Below are 19,643 nucleotides of genomic sequence, written 5' to 3'. Positions count from 1 at the left end.
CATCTTCATGAGTCAATTCTGAGCAGAACTTTTTCGACTACAAGGAGTGCAACTCTTAAAGTCGACCAGCTACCACCCTCAAACAGATGGACAGACTGAAGTGGTCAACCGGAGTTTGGAAACCTACCTAAGGTGCTATGCAGGGGAAAGGCCCCGCCAGTGGCTCAAGTGGCTTCATTGGGCAGAATGGTGGTACAATACCACATATCACAGTGCAGCCGGAATGACTCCCTTCTGGGCTCTATATGGTCGGGACCCACCTCCAGCGAGCCCAACAATGGATGGCGGACTCCTACAACAAAAGACATAGACCTGCCCAGTACCAAGTTGGGGAGCAAGTCTTCCTTAAATTACAACCATACAAGCAAGTTTCAGTAGAAGGCCACTGGTAGAACAAACTAAGCCCGAGGTACTTCGGCCCATTTCGGATTGTGGAGTGCATTAGATCAGTGGCATACAGGCTGGACCTCCCAGCAACATCAAAATTACACCCTGTATTCCATGTATCCCTATTAAAGAAATGGCCAAAAACAGGAGCAATAACAACAATCACCCTCCCATCATTCTCGGAAGAGGGCCAAGTTCAAACTGAGCCCACTCAGATAACAGATTTCAGGTGGATAAACAAAGGGAATCACATCGAACCAAAAGCCTTGGTGGTATGGTCAGGCCTCCCACTTGAGGATGCAACTTGGGAACCTTACTTGGAGTTACAGAACAGATTCCCACATCTTGACCTTGAGGGCAAGGTCGAATTTAAGGGGGGAGGGACTGTTGGGACACAAACTAAAGAAATACAAATGTACAAGAAAAGGCCACGACAACCTTTAAAGATTGTAACTAACAGCCAACCACTAGATCAAAGATTGTAACAAACTAGACAAGTGGACTGACAAGTGGAGAGGCTGGTACAACAGAACTGTAACAGCTGTATAACAGCAGTGTATAAATAACAACAGGCTATAATCGAATGGGATTATTGAATTGGGAATACAACCTCTCTCTCTCTCTCTCTCTCTCTCTCTCTCTCTCTCTCTCTCTCTCTCTCTCATTCTGGAGGTAGGCTCCCTCGAAAGAGTCCCTGAGTTACGCAGTTCCTAACACTCCTTTCAGCAGTGGTTGGCTAGCTAGCAGTAAGCAGAAAGCCCATTTGTTTAACACTGGGCTAGGCCTTGGTGCAATAAGGATGGATTCAGTTGAATTTGGTAATAAGGTAGACCCAGCTGAGCATAGCAAAAAGGATTTAAGTGGACCAGGCCCACTATTTTTTTAAAGAACCAAGAATGAGCTCAAAGGAAATTAACAAAGAGGTTGTCAATGGGTTGGGCCCATTATTAAATAGGGTAAAATACAAAACCTCTCCTGAAGTTTCTGATAATTATAAAAATCTCCCCTATAGTTTCACTTTAACAAAAACCTCCCTTGAACTTTTAAAGAACTCGACAAAAACCTCGCTTCTGTCACTAACCCAGATGGAAAATGTTAGACCGATGCATCGATTTCTTTCAAATATCTATTTTACCCTTTTGAAAATTAATTTACATATATTTTTATTGAAATACCCATGTTTGAAAATCAACAAAAAAAATCTCCGTGCACTTGGTAGAGCAACAGCCGTCCCAGCAATCTAGCGTTAATGATGTTCCCCTTGATCCACCCTCTCCTAAGTCTTCCTCTAATCCTGATTGAAAGTCAATTCGTCGTAAGTCGTCTATTTCTCTTCCGTAAGAGTTGATACGAAAGAGAAGCTTGGCTTTGGAATCTTAGACAGAGAAGCCGTTGCCAATGAAGAAAAGAGAAGTCTTGAGCACCGTAAGCTGGGTTTCCTCTTGGTAGTAGAAATCCTCTCGAACCAGAAATCCTCTCTACAGTGGAAGAATAGGAAGAAAAGATTGAAACTTGGGGCTAGGAGTTGAGGGAGTGCGATGTCAAATGCAACTTATGTAGGAATCATCACTTGTGGCCTTGTATTAATACTTAACGTCCATGCTGACACTCCCAGCGCTTTGACAAACCTCTTTGTCTCTGTCTCTCTCCCCATCCCTTCCACATTTCAGCTCAAATATCCAAGGCTACTTTATGCTTCGTCTGGAATAGATGGAACTGTCCATCAAATGGGGACCAACTCATTTCCATCAAATATTCCTCCTCACTGGAACTGATTCAACTGACTACTGAGTAGTAAAATCAGTTTCCAGAGGAAACGAGCAAGGAAGCGAATTGATTTTCTCATGCAATTCGATCCATTACACACGTGGTATATGATTCATTACCTGCTTGCTGCTTCGTGTAAAACAAGCACCAACATTCATTATCTAGACAATAGAGAAAAAAGTTGTGGTAAAGCTAGAAAAAAAGCTCATCAAGTTCATAAACTCATCACCGCACCGATCAGGATAATCCATTTCTAGGATAAACCGAGTGGAAAAGTGAGAATTTTAACTTAATGAAGAAGTGCAGATTCCTTATTTTCTATTGGTCACCGTTAAAGGTAGAAGTGGAATCCCAAGTTTAATTTAACAGAAATTCAAAAAGGGTGAAAACTAAGGGTTTCAACGTATTTGAAATACTTAATACGGATGAGAGATGAAATCATATCAGAAATCCTTCTTTTTGAGTTTTGAGTAGAACATAGATATTTGTGGATGGGTTTCTATTTTCAACTTTTCATTTGGGCAGCTTGATCGAAAATTATAGTTCATACTGTTTACTTTCTACATGGGAATCTAGTTGAAATTCCTCCTACGATGGAATGCACTACCACCCCCTTTACCTTTTCATCTGAAAGTGAAAACCATAATAAAGCAACAACACCGACAAACACTAACAACTGGAGCAATCTGTGTAAAGGGCAAAACTTGAACTTGGTTAACTGGTATGCAGTAAAGGGCCCATGAATCCAACCACCTCACCCATCCTCACAAATCGGACAAAAGCCAGGTTTAGGAGTTGTGAAAGCGGATTCGTGAACTGGAAGTAACCATTTTGGTCACAGGTGGCAGGATTGAGGTGTTGATAGGAAGTTTTTTTTGTCGATTTTCATATAGGGATATTTCAATAAAATATATAAATTAATTTATAAAAGGGTAAAATGGGTATTTGAAAGAAATTGATGCATCGGCCTAACATTTTTCGTTGGGACCAATGATGGAAGGGAGGTTTTTGTCAAATTCTTTAAAAGTTGAAAGGAGGTTTTTGTTAAAGTGAAACTATAGAGGAGGGTTTTATGATTGTCAAAAACTTCAGGGGAGGTTTTTGTATTTTACCCTATTAAATAAAAGGGTGAGGCCATGTGACTCTTTAAGAGATCATGTGGTAGGTATTAAGGGGTCAATGATAGACGAAATGTTGGGTCTATCATCATCCCCATCTCATCTATTGCCTTGGTCCAAGGACCAAGGGTGGGAAACCTCTCTACGTTGGGTGAAGTGTTGAGCCAAGTGTTGAGCCAAGTGCTCAGCAGCCTAGCTGTCTTGCTGAAACATTCTCTCCAAGTACACATGTCAATTAGTTTAAGGCTATTGATGAGTTTTTTTGTGGATGTAACAGATACACTCCAGCCCCAACCTTGATCTGCAGGCATCCAAGAGGAGATTGTAAGGGGTTTGGAAGTTCGAATTGACGTAGGGGATGAGGAAGCTTATGGGGACCTTGGAGAGATAATTAGGGAATTGGTGTGTGAATCCTTTGGGAGAAGGAAGAAAAAAGAAAAACAATTGTAGAGCTACTGGGAAAACAGGAAGGAGGTCAGGAGGAAAGGGACTTAATAGGGGAGCTTAGAGAGAAGGGAGGGAAACCTTTGGTTGAATTAGTAGGGTAGCTGCGTCTGAAGGTGAAACAGTTGAAGGATGTTAAAGTTTATTCCATAAAGAAGTGGGAGAAGGAAGCTCAAAGGAAGAAATAGATGACTGAGGTAGAGAGGTTGAAATCTGATTTAGCAAAGGATCTAGAGTTTAGTGCAAGGGGGGAAAGAATGAAAGGCCAGAAGTTGAGGGAAAGGTGGGTGAAGAGTGGTCTTGATGTAATTTGACATGAAGATAATTAGTTAAAATGTTAGGGGGTTGGGCAGTGCTAGGAAGAGGTGAGCAAAAAAGGATATTCTTAAGGAAAATCCTGATATAGTAATGCTACAAGAAACAAAAGTGGCAGAATGGATAGAAGATGGATGAGAAGCGTTTGGGGCTCTTACTCTAGAGGTATAGACTGGTTCTTTGTACTGTGTGGGGTGCTTTTAGGGGCATAGTAACAATTTGGAGGACTGAGGTGGTGGAGCCCTTGGAAGAACTAATAGGTTGGTTCTTGCTCTCCCTAAATTCAAGAATTCAGGTGATGGCTTTACTTGGGTGCTGACGAATATCTATGGTCCCAATAGATATAGAGAGAGAGGTGAAATGTGGGAGGAGCTTTTTGATATTAGGGGATTGTGGAATGGGCCTTGGTGCTTAGGTGGAGACTTTAATGTGACCAGGTTTACTAAGGAGACAAACCACTAATTTGATCACTAATCATATTCTCTTTGATAAGAGACAAGTAAAAAGACTTCACCAAGAACTTTCCATTTCTACACTCTTTCCACTCCACAACAAGCCATCTTCATTAGCGTAGAAATTTTGGTTTGTTCTAGCTTGTCCAGTAGTAGAATACACTCCACCTCTTGATCAAGCAAGGGTCTTCTGAAATTGGGACTCCAAACCACCTGATCACCTCTGATTCATAACAGTGGGCAATCGATACCTGTTCGTCAGCCAGCCTATACAATCTTGGGCAAATATCACACAGCTTCCCAGCCTCACTCCAATCATCCTCCCAAAATTTCACTCTAGACCCATCCCCCACATTATACAACCATGAATGCTAATAATCACCTTATGTAACAACCTATCTTGTTCCAAAGGCAACTTCCACAACCATTTTCCCAACAATGCTAGGTTCCTATATATCAAATTATCAATCTCCAATCTTCTTTTCTCCCCACTCCTACATACCAAATCCCATTTCAAAAGATTATAGGCCTATTAGTCTGGTGACAAGCATCTATAAAATTCTGGCTAAAGTGCTCTCGTTGAGGATCAAAACAATCCTCCCTTCTATCATTAGTGAAACCCAGGGGACTTTCATTCAAGGGCAACAAATAACATATCAGAAATTAATTACAAATAAGTGTGTGGAGGAAATGAAAAGGTCTAGTAAGAGAAGTTTCATTTGTAAATTGGATCTTGAAAAGGCCTATGATTTGGTGGACTAGAAGTTTCTATTAGAGGTTATTGCAAAACTATAGATTTGGGGACAAGTGGTGTAGTTGGAGTTTTTGGTGTATCAGTACTTGTCACTACTCTATTCTGGTAAATGGTATGGTGAGGGACTTTTTTCCAGCTTGCAGGGGTGTCAGGCAAGGGGATCCACTCTCACCCTTCCTTTTTACCTTAGTAGCTGATGTGATTAGTAGGACCATTACTAAGGCTGACAATGAAGATTCCATTAGGGGTTGGAGAATAGGGAGACACCAAGTCCCTGTCACCCACCTTCAGTTTGCAGATGACCTAATGATCTTTTGTGAAGGAGGTTTTAGCGAAAAGGTAGCAAACCTAAAGGAGCTAATCAAAGGATTTGAAAGTATTTCTAATTTGAGAATAAATTTGGAAAAGAGCTGCATAGCGGGTATAAATTTGGAGGTAGAGGAGGTCGAGGCTATTGCGGAGTGTCTTGAGTGTTCCACCTCTGCTTGGCCTATGTCATATTTAGGGCTTCATTTAGGGGAAAATCCTAGGGAGAGTAGATTTTGGACCCTAGTGATAGAAAAGTTTGAGAAGAGATTAGCCTCATGGAAGAGGACTTATATCTCTTTAGGAGGGAGAATGACCCTAATAAGAGCTACCTTGGCTAACTTACCTACCTATTTTTTGTCTGTTTTTAGGATACCAGTTAGGGAAGCTAGGAAACTGGAGAAGTTGATTAGAGATTTCTTATGGGAGCCGGGACAAGAAAAAAATTGTGCAGAAGTAAAGAAGATGGGGGTTTGGTTAATTGGGAAATTGTGTGCAGAAGTAAAGAATATGGGGGTTTGGGACTTGGGAGGGTAACTAGAAAAAATCAAGCTCTGTTAGGGAAATGGTTGTGGCGATGGCCATTGGAAAGAGAGAGATTGTGGCATGAGGTGGTGGGAAGCATTCATGGGACGTCAGATAATGGATAGGATGCTGGTGTATCAAGGCAAGCTAACCTAGCAGCACCTTGGAAGACTATTCACAACACCCTTCCTCAATTCCTCAATTTTATCAAGTATGAAGTTTGTTCTGGCAACTCTGTCCTTTTTTGGGAGAGTATTTGGGTAGGAGACACACCTTTAAAGGATTTGTTCCCTTCGCTATTTTCTGTTTCTTTGTACAAAAAAGAGGTGGTCTCAAAATTTGTCTCACCTTTGGGAACACCCTTAGATCCTACTTGGGATTTTGGGTTTCGTAGAGGACTTAGGGATGATGAAATTGATTCTCTTTCTGTTTTGCTTGGTTGTCTTAATCAGGTTTGTTTGGATCCCTCCAAGCCAGATAAGAGGGTTTGGACTCCTAGACCCAATGGAACCTTCACTTGTGCTTCTTTCTTCAAGTCCATCTCTCAACTTTCTACTCACCAACCCTTTCTGTTAAAATAAATTTGGTGCAGGCCAGTTCCCCCAAAAATTATGGCGTTTTGTTGGGTAGTATTCCATGGGAAAGTAAACACTCTAGATAACCTACAAAAGGGAAGACCTTTCCTCTGTATTTCTCCTAATTGTTGTATCCTCTATAGAGCTCACGGTGAGGATTGTTACCACCTATTAATATCTTGTCCCTTTTCTACAGACCTTTGGGCTTGGCTACTTTCGTTGTTTGGGGGTAGTTGGAGTCTACTAGCAGAAGTTCACATGCTCTTCAACCATTCTACCTTTTATTGGCCTACAACAATAGGGAGAATTATGTGGAGATGTGCTCGTGCTGCCTTGATTTGGACTCTTTGGGAAGAAAGGAATATTAGAATTTTTCAAGAAAAGGAAAGGAGCAGTCAGGATTTGAAAGACTGTGTGTTAAATAGGGCAATACCTTGGATGAAGACCTTGGAAATTTTTCATCAATTCTCCTTTAATGACCTTTGGAGAAATTGGTCAGCAGTAGCGAGGTGTTCATCTCTAAAGGACAAATCAATTACAAGTTGGTCTCCTCCATCCGAAGGCTCACTAAAGTTGAACATTGATGGAAGTAGCATGGGTAATCCAGGATTATCCGGATTGGGGGGTGCTTTGAGAAATGAGAAGGTAGAGATTTTGTTGCTCTACTCAGGTCTCTTGGGAATTGGGGACTCCATCAGGGCAGAACTTTTAGCTGTTGTACAAGGGGTGCAATTTGCAAACCAGCTGGGGGTACAACACCTAATAATTGAGGGGGATTCCAAAGTGGTGGTGGGTTGGTTGAAAAATCCTGAAGAGGCTATGTGGCGTTACAAGAATGAAATGAAGAAATTTAGTTGGTTGACAAGGAATATGTTGGTCACTATACAATGGGTGGAGAGATCAGCAAATACTTTGTCAGATGTGTTAGCTAAGCAAGGGGTAAATAGGGAAGAATTATTTTGGGCTCAGTTGTGATTCTTGCTTTTCTTTCCTAGTTTACTTGTAAGATTCAAGGAGGGGCTGCAGCTCGCGCCTCTCGCTGGGATGTTGTATGAACTTACTCTAAATTTGCTTCTGAATTAATAAATTTATTATCATTCATCAAAAAAAAAGATGATCCTTTCATTTTTTTCTCAGCTCCCACAAGAACCCAAAATTCTTGGTAGAAGGCCATAGAGAAAGAACCAATCAGGCCCTAGTGCCTTTAAACTGTCTATTAAGAACACTGCCTCTTTTATCTCCTCCAGATCAAATTTATTTTCAAACCCTCCATTTGATCCCTATCTAGCCTAGTCCACTCCTATCCAAATGTATCTGCTCTATCATCCCCATTGCAATGATAAATCGATTAAAAGTGATTAACAAAGGCTCTTGCAATGCCCTCATTATTTTCTCTAGATTTTCACCACTAAAACTGAGATTTGAAACATGAATAGGCAAATAGATGGGTAAATCAGACAAATTGGATTTAATTGAGACAACTCACGCAATCTCCCCCCAAATATATAGGTTACTCTTCCAATTGTCCAAGTATAGGTTCCAAAAATTACTGGGTTTACGATAAACACCTGGAGGAAGAACCAAATATTTATGGAGCCATTCAGGTACCAAGCAACCCAAAGTCTCAGCATTTCTAGCCACCAAACTTTCCATTCTCCTTGACATTCCCAAGCAAAACCGCTTCAAACCATTCTAACAGAAGATACAAGCATAATACAAAAAGAAAATTATAGTGTAGGAAGAACTCACAATAAATAAGTATATAATATAAGTTTATCAATCATAGGTCCAGAACTTACTACCAATTAATTCACAAGTTCATAATAAATTGCATGACATCTATGTATCCAAATGTCTCGTCTCATGCTTATCAAAAAACGAAGCAGCGAAAGCAATCAAATCAATTAACAAGATTTTCTGAAGTAGTTAAAAGCCGCAATTGGTCGCAATTAGCAGAAACTCCAAAGCAATTTAATCAATTAGAAAGATGTTAAACGTAATTAGCAGCAAGAAGTTTTGGAAGAAAAACAAATAACAACAGGAAGCGATCTGAATTAAATCAAAGGAAGAGAGGGAGAAAAGAGGGGCAGAATACGAGAAAAATCAAATAAAAAGAGTAATACAAGGAGGCGGACAACTTGCTTCTCGGAGAAGAAAATCGAAGAAAAAGTGGAAAAAGAAAAAGATGCAACAGACTAAGGCTACAACACAAAAATACAAAATAGACTAAACAAAATTAAACGTACCACCGTATGAATCGTGAGAAGATCAGAGTCTGAATCTCGAACTTCAATCTCCTCTTCTACAGACCTCAGACAAACACTGTAACTCTACTTTCTTGCTTGCAAAGAGAGAAAAACCCTAAGAGGGTCAACTTCCATTTCGGTTTAGGGGAATGGGAGGAATTCTACTTTTGATGTCTCTCCATTCCTTTATGTTAACATGCAAGGGAAAGTAAAATAAAGCGGTACTCCCTACATTTTTCAATTTTTTAACATTCTTACAAAAATATGTAACACCAAACTTGCTGAGTCACCTGTGATTTGACGTGGCTAAATCCATAGCCACGTGGCAAATCATAACTTCTCTCAGTGAAGCTGGTTTTCAAATAAGTTACTTGTAAATTTTAAAATCAATTAAAGATTGGCACATCATCCAAAACTTGTTAAGTAATTTTTTGCAAAATATGTTGGAAAAAGCTATTTAGGGGTAAATAGAATTGCAGGATTCCTTCAAAAAAAAAATTTCTGGCTTCCTAATCCCAACATTTCATTTGGTTAACCCTTTAACCACATTGGACCATGAAGAATGCTTGAAGAATCAATTGGTATGTATGGCTTCCCAATCACCAATTTGAGGCATTAGGAAAATTGAAGTTTCATGAAAGGAAATGTTTAGTTGTAGAGCCCAACTAGGGGTGCTTTTTAATGAATATTTTATATTTGTGACCTGGTAAATTATATAATTACTTATTCACATTAAATTACATGGTTTATAAAACAATTGTAAGGCTAGCTATGAGTGTGGGAGAAATGTATATGTTGTGATGATAAGTGGAAAAACTACAAATGGGTAAGGTCAAAAACGAAATCTTTTAAAGAAACTTAAGAATTAGATTCGACAGGTTTGCATAGACAAAAAATTAGAACATGGACCGAAGTAGTAAAAAATGACTTAAAAACTATTAAATTTAAACTAGACATGGCATTATACAGATCATTGGAATGGAAAAACAAGATTAGACAAATGTAGTTGGGATAAGGCTTGGGTGATGATGATAATCCATACTACCTATAAGAGAGCAATGCCCCTTTTTTAGAATTTTTATTTAATGTTTCCTATTCCCTTGTCTAAGAATACACTAGGCATAAAGAGGGTATATATGAATTATAAATAGTTTTATCTTAGAGATACTGTCATGTGCAGTGATGAATAAATAGGAGAAAGATCAATTCTGCATGTTTATAACTTATAAGATAAAAGGGATCGAGAAGAAGCTAAGGAAATAGATGGTCACAACCTATGACACATGAGAGAAGTGAATAATAAAGATGGAATAGCAATTGATAGTCGACAGTCAAAATAGAGGAGCCGATCACAATCCTAGGTTCACAGGAAACAAACAATTATGAGGAGAGGGCCACGGCTCAAATGACCCCAATCTGTGCGGGAATGGTATAAAAAGCTTTAGGCCTGGGACTTTTTCCATGGACCATACCGTGGAAAGTCAATATCTAGGTACAAAAGGCTTACGTCCTTGATCGGTTATGTGTCGTATCCAACGTCCTGGCTTTAGTGAAATTGGGTCATCAAACAAGGTTGTTTGGTTTTGTCCCCTTTTGCTTGGCTATGGATGTGAGTTTCTGTCATCCACTTTTGCCTGGCTTTAGAATCTCCCACTCACTTAGGTTGTATTTGGTATCATTTTCACTTTTACTTGTCATATTTAGGTTGGTCAATACAAATTTTATAAGAATATATATATAACATTGGGTACCATTGTTGTTTCTTCAAGAAAGGTCAAATTTGGTGTTTCTACTAGAAATGCCAATACCTAATCCAATATTTATAATTTTTTTAGTACAATTTCTCAAAATTTTGTATTAATCAAAACAAAACATTGCAAGTAGAAATGGTTATGGTGCCAAACACCACCCCTAAAGAGGCTTGTGGCTGCAAGAATTACAATGCAAATATCATTTAGCTAATGGAAACTAAAAACAGCATCTTGCTTTGCATAGACAAAGTTAGGTTTCTTAAATCTTAGGATTGGTGGGGCATTGATGCTTATGGCTTGGTAGGTGGCATAGTTTTTTTTTTTTTATTTGGTACCTTAATGTAAGCAAGGTGTGCTGTTGCTCATTTCTCTATGGTGAATCAAATAAACTCAGGAGATGTCTCTTTTTAGAGCCCGGATCTCCTGTAAGCAAAAACTCTATTCACATAGAATCCAACCACACATTGGGAATATCTCTCATACATGTATGTTAATTTCATGAGGAGATGTTTCCAATATGCAGCTGGGTTCTCATGCTTTCAAGAGTGCGTGTGCAGAGTTTTTGGTTGCAGGGAATCCTATTATCTCTTTTTATGATGTGTTGAGAAATTGGTTTGCCATGGTGCACGGGGGATATCAATTTCATCCTCTGGGTTTAGGGCAAAGTGTGAGGACATGAGGTCAGATAGAGGGATGACACAATGGAAAATGAGGCTATGGGTCAGTGTGGGTTGAAGAGATGGATTTTCAAGGACCGAGATTTGCAAGGTACAATAAATAGTCTAGGAGCTGAAAACACTGAGGTTAGCAAAGGTCTGCCATTTTTCCTCTTCATATGGCTCAGATCACCTTTCGATTCTTCTAGATGCATATCCAAGTAGACCTTGTTTCAAGAAACCATTTAGGTTCAAAGAGAGATGTGGTTCAAACATCAAGATTGTGAAGACATCGTAAAGCAAATATGGGCTGTTTAAAGAAAGGAGTTGAAGATGAATAATCTTGTGGGCAAGTGCAAGAAATCTAGAAGGGACTTTATCAAGTGGTATAAGGAAGTTTTTGGCCAAGGTAAGAAACAAAATAAGAGATTTAAGGAGAAATGGAGCATGCCAGGTCCCTCACTCCCTCCCTCCTGATCACACTGAGTCACTGACCATGCAAGAGTTAAATTTCTTGAGGGCAAATTCAATGGAGAAGTAATACCAGAAGAGATAACATGGACCTAAAAATCAAAGGTCAACTGGCTGCTTTGGGGAGATGAAAAGCTTAGCTTTTTTCCATGCATCCACTACCATTAAAGGAGAAAGAAATTTTATGGATAAGATTCAAGACAAAGATGGGAACTAGGGTGAAGTATTTGATTAGGCGCCAACTAACTTGGTAAGATCTCTTGATGGTTGTAGTAGAGATTTGGGATATCAAATCTCACTGTCACCAGGGTGGGGGGAGGGGTTAAGTTTGTATTTTGGACCTAGATATTACTGATGAAGAAATTATAAGTTGTCCTCTTCTAAATACATCATAGAAAATCATCTGGACCAAATGGTTTCCGGAATTTATTTTCAAAATTATTGGAACATGGTGAGAAAGTAGGTAGTTAAAATAGTTGAGGAGTTTTTTATTTTGGGACCACGATGCAAAAGCTAAATGCTACTTACATTGTTCTTATTCCCAAAGCCAAGACCTGGAGAGTGTTTGTCATTTTAGATCAATAATCATATTAACACTACTTAAAAGATTACAGCAAAGGTCTTGACAAATAGGTTGAAGCCAATTACCAGTAGGTTGATCAAGGAACACAAAATTGCCTTTACTTACCAAACACCACCTTCATTTTCAAAAAATGTAATGATTTCATATCCAACCTTAGGGCTTGGGGGATTACTTACCCCTACAATATACAATTTGCATGTATGCCTTCATTCATGTTTATACACAAAGAGACATGCACCCCAAAATGTCTGCATTTTTATTTTTTATGGATCACCTTAGGCCATTTTCTTAACACCTCATGTGAAGGAATACCTCCAAGAATACACCTATAATGCCAAAAAGATAGAAAGCAGCAAAACAGCAAACTATGAGCAATTGGAATCTTTTTCTTTTGTCCACTCCCTGATTTCTGCCTTCTATTCCTTGCATGGAAATTTCAAACAATAATGTCTTTTAATGAACTTGCATTTGTTGTGACCATTTTTTATAGAACATTCCTCTGACCACCCATTAAAATGCAGACATGATCCCTATTCATTTTAAATTCAATAAACCAGGTGATCTTTTGCAACTTGGGTAATTGAAACTTGCAAGAATGTGCTGAAAAAATTAGTCATAACAGATGCAGATGCTCTTTTAACTATTTAAGTATACAGTTAGATTGTAATGTTTGTTCTGGGGTTAATGTTCAAATTGAGTAGGGGCAATCAGTTGGAAGTGGGTAATCTACCCACAGCAATGTAACACCCAGTTTAATTCAATACTTAATAGATTCTACCTTTTCTGATAAACAACAGATGTAAATGCTCTTTTAACTATTAATACTTGTCATTATTGAGCCATATATTCATCAAATGATTCACTATAAAGACAGTATTCATGAAAAAGAAGGGGCTGAAGAAAGAAAAAAAAATCATATTCATATTATTCGAAGTGGGAAGTTAAATATAAGAGGAAAGATTGATAGCTTAAGGGGCAGATAAAGAAGGAGAAGAGATGAGAATTGACAGGGTTTTAGATGGAGAGCTGCATGTTTCCTTGAAAGCAATTGTGATTGTAGAGAGTTGGTTTGCTTGTATATCAGATTTCATATGGGTTATTGAGTCCTATTTTTTTTGTAATGTTCTATTAGAGCTTGTTTATGGGTGGTGATTGTAGGCACTTCGTGCATAGACAAGAGGTTGGCAAGGTGTGACTATCTTTTCTAATTCTATGTTATTACTTTGGTTGAGCTGCAAAACTCGTATACTTCTCTCATACGTTCTATTCTTTATGAAAAATGGTGGTCCAGAGAAAGAAGCCAAGCAAAAGCCTCCACCCTAGGCGGAACAAATTTACCTCAAAGTTAGATGTGAATTTCACTTCTGTGATTTTGTCCATCTTTTGACTCTAGATGATAGTTCCATAGATTGATTTACTGTCAATTAGGAGTGGCAATGGAAATTTCGATTAGCTGAATGCAATGGCTGTTCAGCGGGCTGTGGAATCAATGATATGCTCCATGCCAGTAATAAATTCATGACCTCACTGTAAAAGGTGCAGGCCCCATGTATTTAGCCTGCTGAACAGCCATCTCGTTCTAAACCTTGCTCTGTCAATGGACTGGTTTGGGTTGGACCCCGTCTAAGTCAAAATCAATTTGGATGGATTAGATGAACTAATAAGACATATTGAATGGATCAGTTCAGATATAATGGTCCAAAGTATATCTTGGATTGTATTGGACCTAGTCCATCCATAATGGATTTATATTGGATTAGGTTAGATTGAATCAATATCCCATCCGTTGATAAAAGATAAGAATACAGGTGTCAATGGGCCAGGTTTGGGTTGAAACCAATCTAAATTAAAACCAATTTGAACAGGTGGGACAGTCCAGACATTGAATTGGACTGGTTCAAAATGGCCCAGAGTATTCAATGGATTGGACTGGACCTGGTCCATCTGTAATGGACTCATATTGGACCGGATCAGATTGGACCAAACCCAGTCCAATTCACAGCCCTATTGTCAATCATAGAATGGGAGTTTCCAGTTTCATTTTCTTTTCTTATGACTTCCTTGGTCATGTGGCAAATTTATAGAACCTGCTCTGGTATTAACATGTTCGGGAGTGCCGCTCGATGGAAAGAGGTTTGGTGGTCTAATCTCCTATTTTAGGAAGGTTATTGCTGGCTATAGAAAACAATGAATGTCTTATATTCTTTAGGATGGGATTGTTTGGGAACATGAACTTGATGAAAATTCAGTCATTTTTTTTTCACATGGTTGTTGCTAAGGGAGTGTATGAGCCAGTTGATGCTAATTACATACAAGGTAGGTTTAATCCTCCCAAAATTAAAGCTTGTTATATGACTTCTGTTAGCCTCATAGAGCTCTTATGATGGATCACCCAATCAAGTTGTGAATTTTTAATATAGGCTCAGGTAGGGACCCTACTGGATTGGTCAAACGTTTAACCCTACAGTCCAGTGTCAGTTATATGCTTCGGAAAAACTTTAGCTGTTGGGGGCCAATAGTCTATGCTGTTGAGAAAATTTTTGAGAATGCCACGTTACCATGAGAATGGGTAAATTAGTAATTACATCTTAATTTATTTTTACTAAAAACCAAAGCATGGGCGTGAACTGGTGAACTGCCCAAAACATGCCCAACTTAAAAACTATCTCAACAGCCTATGCTGTTGGGCCCCAAAAGCCAAAGTTAACCCATATGCTTCACCTTGTATTTGATGGTTTCCGTAACTACCATTAGCCCCTTAAAGTTATTGTGTTAAAATATAAAAAAAAATACATGAAAATTAGGGTTATTTTCAAGGTTCAAAGTATCAGATACACTTGTAAGATACGTATCGAGATACGCCTTGGATATGCATGCATATTGGAGAAAAATTTAGATACGCATAGATATGTATAGAAATGCATAGATACACATAGAAACACTAAAAAACTTCAATATAACATAAACATACATCAATAATGCTAAATATAAGGCTTTAATAATATATATACATTAAATTAATATTTTAACAGAATTTATGAGGAGCCGCATCATAGTCAAGCATACATGAACATCTAAACAATGTTTATTAAAATAATAATCACATCAATATTTAATAATTAAATTCAAAAAATAAAACATAATCCAACACACAAGATATTAATGTCTAATAATTAAAAAGTATTTGTTTTTAATTCCAAAAATTACAAAAAAAAATCAACAAAAAAATCATATTTGAAGAAAAAAATATCAAATGATCTATGGATATGATAATTATAGGCAAATTACGATAAAAAATATATAATTAATATTTGTTTTTAATTCTAAAAATTACAAAAAATCATATTTAAAGAAAAAAATATCAAATGATATATGGATATGATAGATCAGACATATATTAAGAATATATTCAATCCTTATGGGAAAATTACAATAAAAATAATTAATTAGTATTTGTTTTTAATTCTGAAAATTACAGAAAAAATCATATTTAAAGAAAAAAATCAAATGATCTATGGATATGATAGATCATCCATAAATTAACACTATATGCAGTTCTTATGGACAAACTAGAATAAAAAATAAATAATTAGTATTTAATTTTTATTCCGAAAATTACAAAAAGTTAAAAAAATCATACTTGAAGAATAAATGCTAAATGATCTGTGAATATGATAGATCAACCATATATTAACAGAATATGCAGTTCTTATGGACAAATCACAATAAAAAATAAATAATTAATATTTAATTTTGAATTCCGAAAATTACAAAAAATTTTAAATTTTACATGGATATGGTAGATCATCCATAGGTTTCTAACATATTTATTTCTTACATTCAAATATAAAAAAATGAACATTTTTTTTTCAATTTTTTCTTTATTTTTTATTTTTTCCAAATTTCCTCAAAAAAATCCATAGATCTACACATATAATAAAAAATTTTGTGATTTTTGACATGGAAAATGTAGATCAGCCAAGATTATAACACATTCAGCATTCATACAAAAAAAGAAACAATAAATCAAAAGGATTAAATGAAAAAAAAGTTGAAAAAGTCACCTATTTTTGCAATATTTTCAGAAACTTGAAAAGTTTACTTTTCAAAGATTGGGAGTGGTTTCGGGGGGGGGGGGGGGGAGGGGAGGCTTTTTTTGGGAGAAAGAAGCCTTCTTTCACCTGTTTGTTTTTATAAGTTACCATCCATATCGTTTTGGTAGTGTATCGATCGATACGCCACCATATCGGTAGTGTATCGACCGATACAACATCAAAATGCTCAAAACACTATCGTATCATATCAATACGGTACTAGTAGAAAACCTTATGTGCTGATTTCGACCAAACTTCTTGTGAAAGGAAGAGTAGAAAGTTGGGGATTTCAACAAGAGAGAAAAGGGGAGAAAAGAGAAGAAAGTCAACTAGGATAAATTGACATAACCCTAGCTGCCAACCCCTCATTCTATTTATAATTAACTTAAGTATGAGATATTACAAGGATGCCCTTAGTAGGGCGGCAACTCAAACTAAGTAATTACAGCTCTTTAAAAAATAAAAACTAATGGCCCCAAGGCCCAACAACATCTTAATTTAAAAGAAAATAAACTAAACACAAGTCGGCCCACTCAACACTCCCCCTCAAGTTGGGAATAGATGTCATACATCCCCAACTTGCGTAGATCATGCTCCAGTTTATTCTTTGCAACGCCTTTTGTGAGGACATCAACAAGCTGCAGATCAGAAGAAATGTATGGAAGACAAACTTCTCCATAAGTTACCCTTTCTCTGATAAAATGTCTATCTACTTCAATGTGCTTAGTTCGGTCATGTTGGACTGGATTATGAGCAATATTAATTGCTGCATGGTTATCGTAGTATAGCATCATAGGTTCTTCTGCCTGAACACCGATTTCTTCCAACAGAGAACGGATCCAGAGAAGTTTTGAAACTCCATGCGCCATGGCCCTATATTCGGCTTCTGCACTTGATATTGCCACAAATGTTTGTTTTTTACTCTTCTATGAGACTAGGTTACCCCCAACTAGGGTGCACACTCCTGAAGTTGATCTTCTGTCATCGAGGCATCCTGCCCAGTCCGCATCTGTATAGGTCTCTAGCTTGAGCTGTCCATGATCAGTAAACAATATGCCTCTGCTTGGATGTCCCTTCAAATAAGCAAGGATCCTGTCAACTGCCTTCCAGTGCTGGTCTCGTGGAGCATGCATGTATTGGCTCACTACACTTACTGCATAGGAGATGTCCGATCTTGTCATGCACAAGTGTAGTAGCCGACCCACAAGTCTTTGGTACCTCCCAAGGTCCTTTACTGGTTCACTTTTTGATGCACTGATTCTATGGTTCTGATCAATGGGGGTGCTAGCTACCTTTGTTCCAAGTTCCCCTATTTCTTGGAGAAGGTCCAAGACATACTTCCTTTGAGAGATAAAAATTCCATGTTTTGATCTTGCAACTTCAATGCCTAAGAAGTATCTTAGTTCTCCAAGGTCCTTAATCTCAAAATTCTTATGCAGGTTCCTCTTCAGACTATTAATCTCACTCAGATCATTCCCAGTCACAACAATATCATCCACATAAACAATTAGGATTGACACCAAGGATCCCCTGCGCTTCACAAACAATGTGTGATCAGATTGAGTTTGAGTGTAGCCAAAAACAATCAGGGCCTTTCTGAATCTGTCGAACCATGCTCTGGGGGATTGTTTCAAGCCATATAGTGACTTCTTCAGCTTGCATACCTTTCCCTCTTTAGCATTATCATAAAAACTAGCTGGAAGATCCATATACACCTCTTCTTGTAGATCCCCATTTAGGAAAGCATTCTTCACATCTAGTTGAAACAAGGGCCAAGAGTATGAGGTAGCAAGAGAAAGGAGTATCCGAACAGAGGTCATCTTTGCGACTGGTGCAAAGGTCTCTAGATAATCAATGCCATAGGTCTGTGTGTATTCTTTTGCAACAAGTCTTGCCTTGTACCTCTCTATGCTTCCATTTGCCTTAGACTTTATTGTGTAAACCCATCTGCATCCAACTGCCTCCTTGCCTTCTGGTAGGTCCACAATCTCCCATGTTTGATTCTTAATCAAAGCCTCCATCTCTTCTTGCATAGCTGCCTTCTACTCAGGTTTGGAGAGAGCCTCACTAACACCCTTGGGTATAGACATGGAATCAAGAGAAGAGAGAAAAGCACGGTAGGAAGGAGAAAGTCCACTGTAGGATAAGTATTGTGATATGCAATGAGCAGTGCACTCCTCTTCCCTTTTCTAAGAGCAATAGACAGATCAAGGTTATCTATAACAATGTTAGTGGGACCAATGAAACTGAAATAGTAGAGGGATCAAGAGGAATACTTGGATATGTCTCAGTCGAATCTGGAGTCTCCAAGGGATCGACAGGAAGTGGTGTGAGTTCTGCCATAGTGGAATCAACTTCCTTATGAAGTCTCTGGCGTGAGTAATACTGTGAGAAGGAACGCAATGGGGGTGGTAAGGTAGGTAACATCGAATGGTTGTCAAGCACAGTAGTAGACACAGGAACTGGAACTGGGAGAGGGATAGACTGCTGACTTACTTCCCCAAAGCACTCCCCCTGAGAAGGATTCCTTGAGAAGAAGTATGTAGATTAAAAAAAGGTGATGTCCATAGTAACAAACTGGTTCCCAGAGATGGGATCATAGCAGCGGTACTCTTTCTGATTCTTTGCATATTCAAGGAAGACACATTTCTTTGCCTTGGGATCAAGCTTCGAACGGTAAGGACCAAGAATATGCACAAAGCAGACACACCCAAACACCCTTAGAGGAATATGAAACATCTCCCCCTGAGGAAAAAGAAGGCTGAATGGAGTGCTAAATCCAAGTATACGAGAAGGCATCCTGTTAATCAGATATACTGCCGTGAGAACGGTATCACCTCAAAACCGAACTGGAACCGTCGTTGTGATCATCATGCTTCTTGTCGTCTCAACAATGTGTCTGTTCTTTCTCTCTGCAACACCATTCTGCTGTGGACTGTAGGAGCAGCTACTCTGATGGACAACACCATACTCCAACAGATATGAGGCAAGATGTCTCTCAAAATATTCCCTAGCATTGTCAGATTTGAACATCTTGATTCTAGTTCCAAACAGTGTTAATACCATCTGATGGAATTGCCTCACCAAGGATGGTACCTCATCACGTGATTTCATCAAGTAAATCTAGGAATATCGAGAGAAATCATCCACAAACAGAAGAAAATAGCGATAGCCGCCCATGGAGGGAACATGATAAGAG

The 19,643-nt window shown here is 38.3% G+C and overlaps 1 protein-coding gene across 5 annotated transcripts in view; it reads right to left on the bottom strand.

Moving 5' to 3' along the window:
* The window catches only part of LOC148844028 (RING/FYVE/PHD zinc finger superfamily protein), a 53,466-nt gene extending 44,338 nt beyond the window's left edge, over positions 1 to 9,128 (bottom strand). For 2 of the 5 annotated variants that reach the window (XM_088959613.1, XM_088959618.1), the window contains exon 1: positions 8,890 to 9,128. The gene's annotated coding sequence lies outside the window, so the exon portion shown is untranslated. Of the gene's footprint in view, positions 1 to 8,211; positions 8,336 to 8,889 lie in introns of all 5 variants that reach the window. The other 3 variants (XM_088959617.1, XM_088959614.1, XM_088959616.1) reach the window with 3 other exon arrangements.
* Positions 9,129 to 19,643: the final 10,515 nt, after the last annotated feature.

Source organism: Nelumbo lutea, chromosome 8, assembly GCF_056320005.1.
Source record: "Nelumbo lutea isolate HS-2025 chromosome 8, American lotus-T2T, whole genome shotgun sequence".
Taxonomy (NCBI): domain Eukaryota; kingdom Viridiplantae; phylum Streptophyta; class Magnoliopsida; order Proteales; family Nelumbonaceae; genus Nelumbo; species Nelumbo lutea.
Note: the sequence above shows the minus strand (reverse complement) of the source record. Positions and strands in the feature narration are given on the sequence as shown.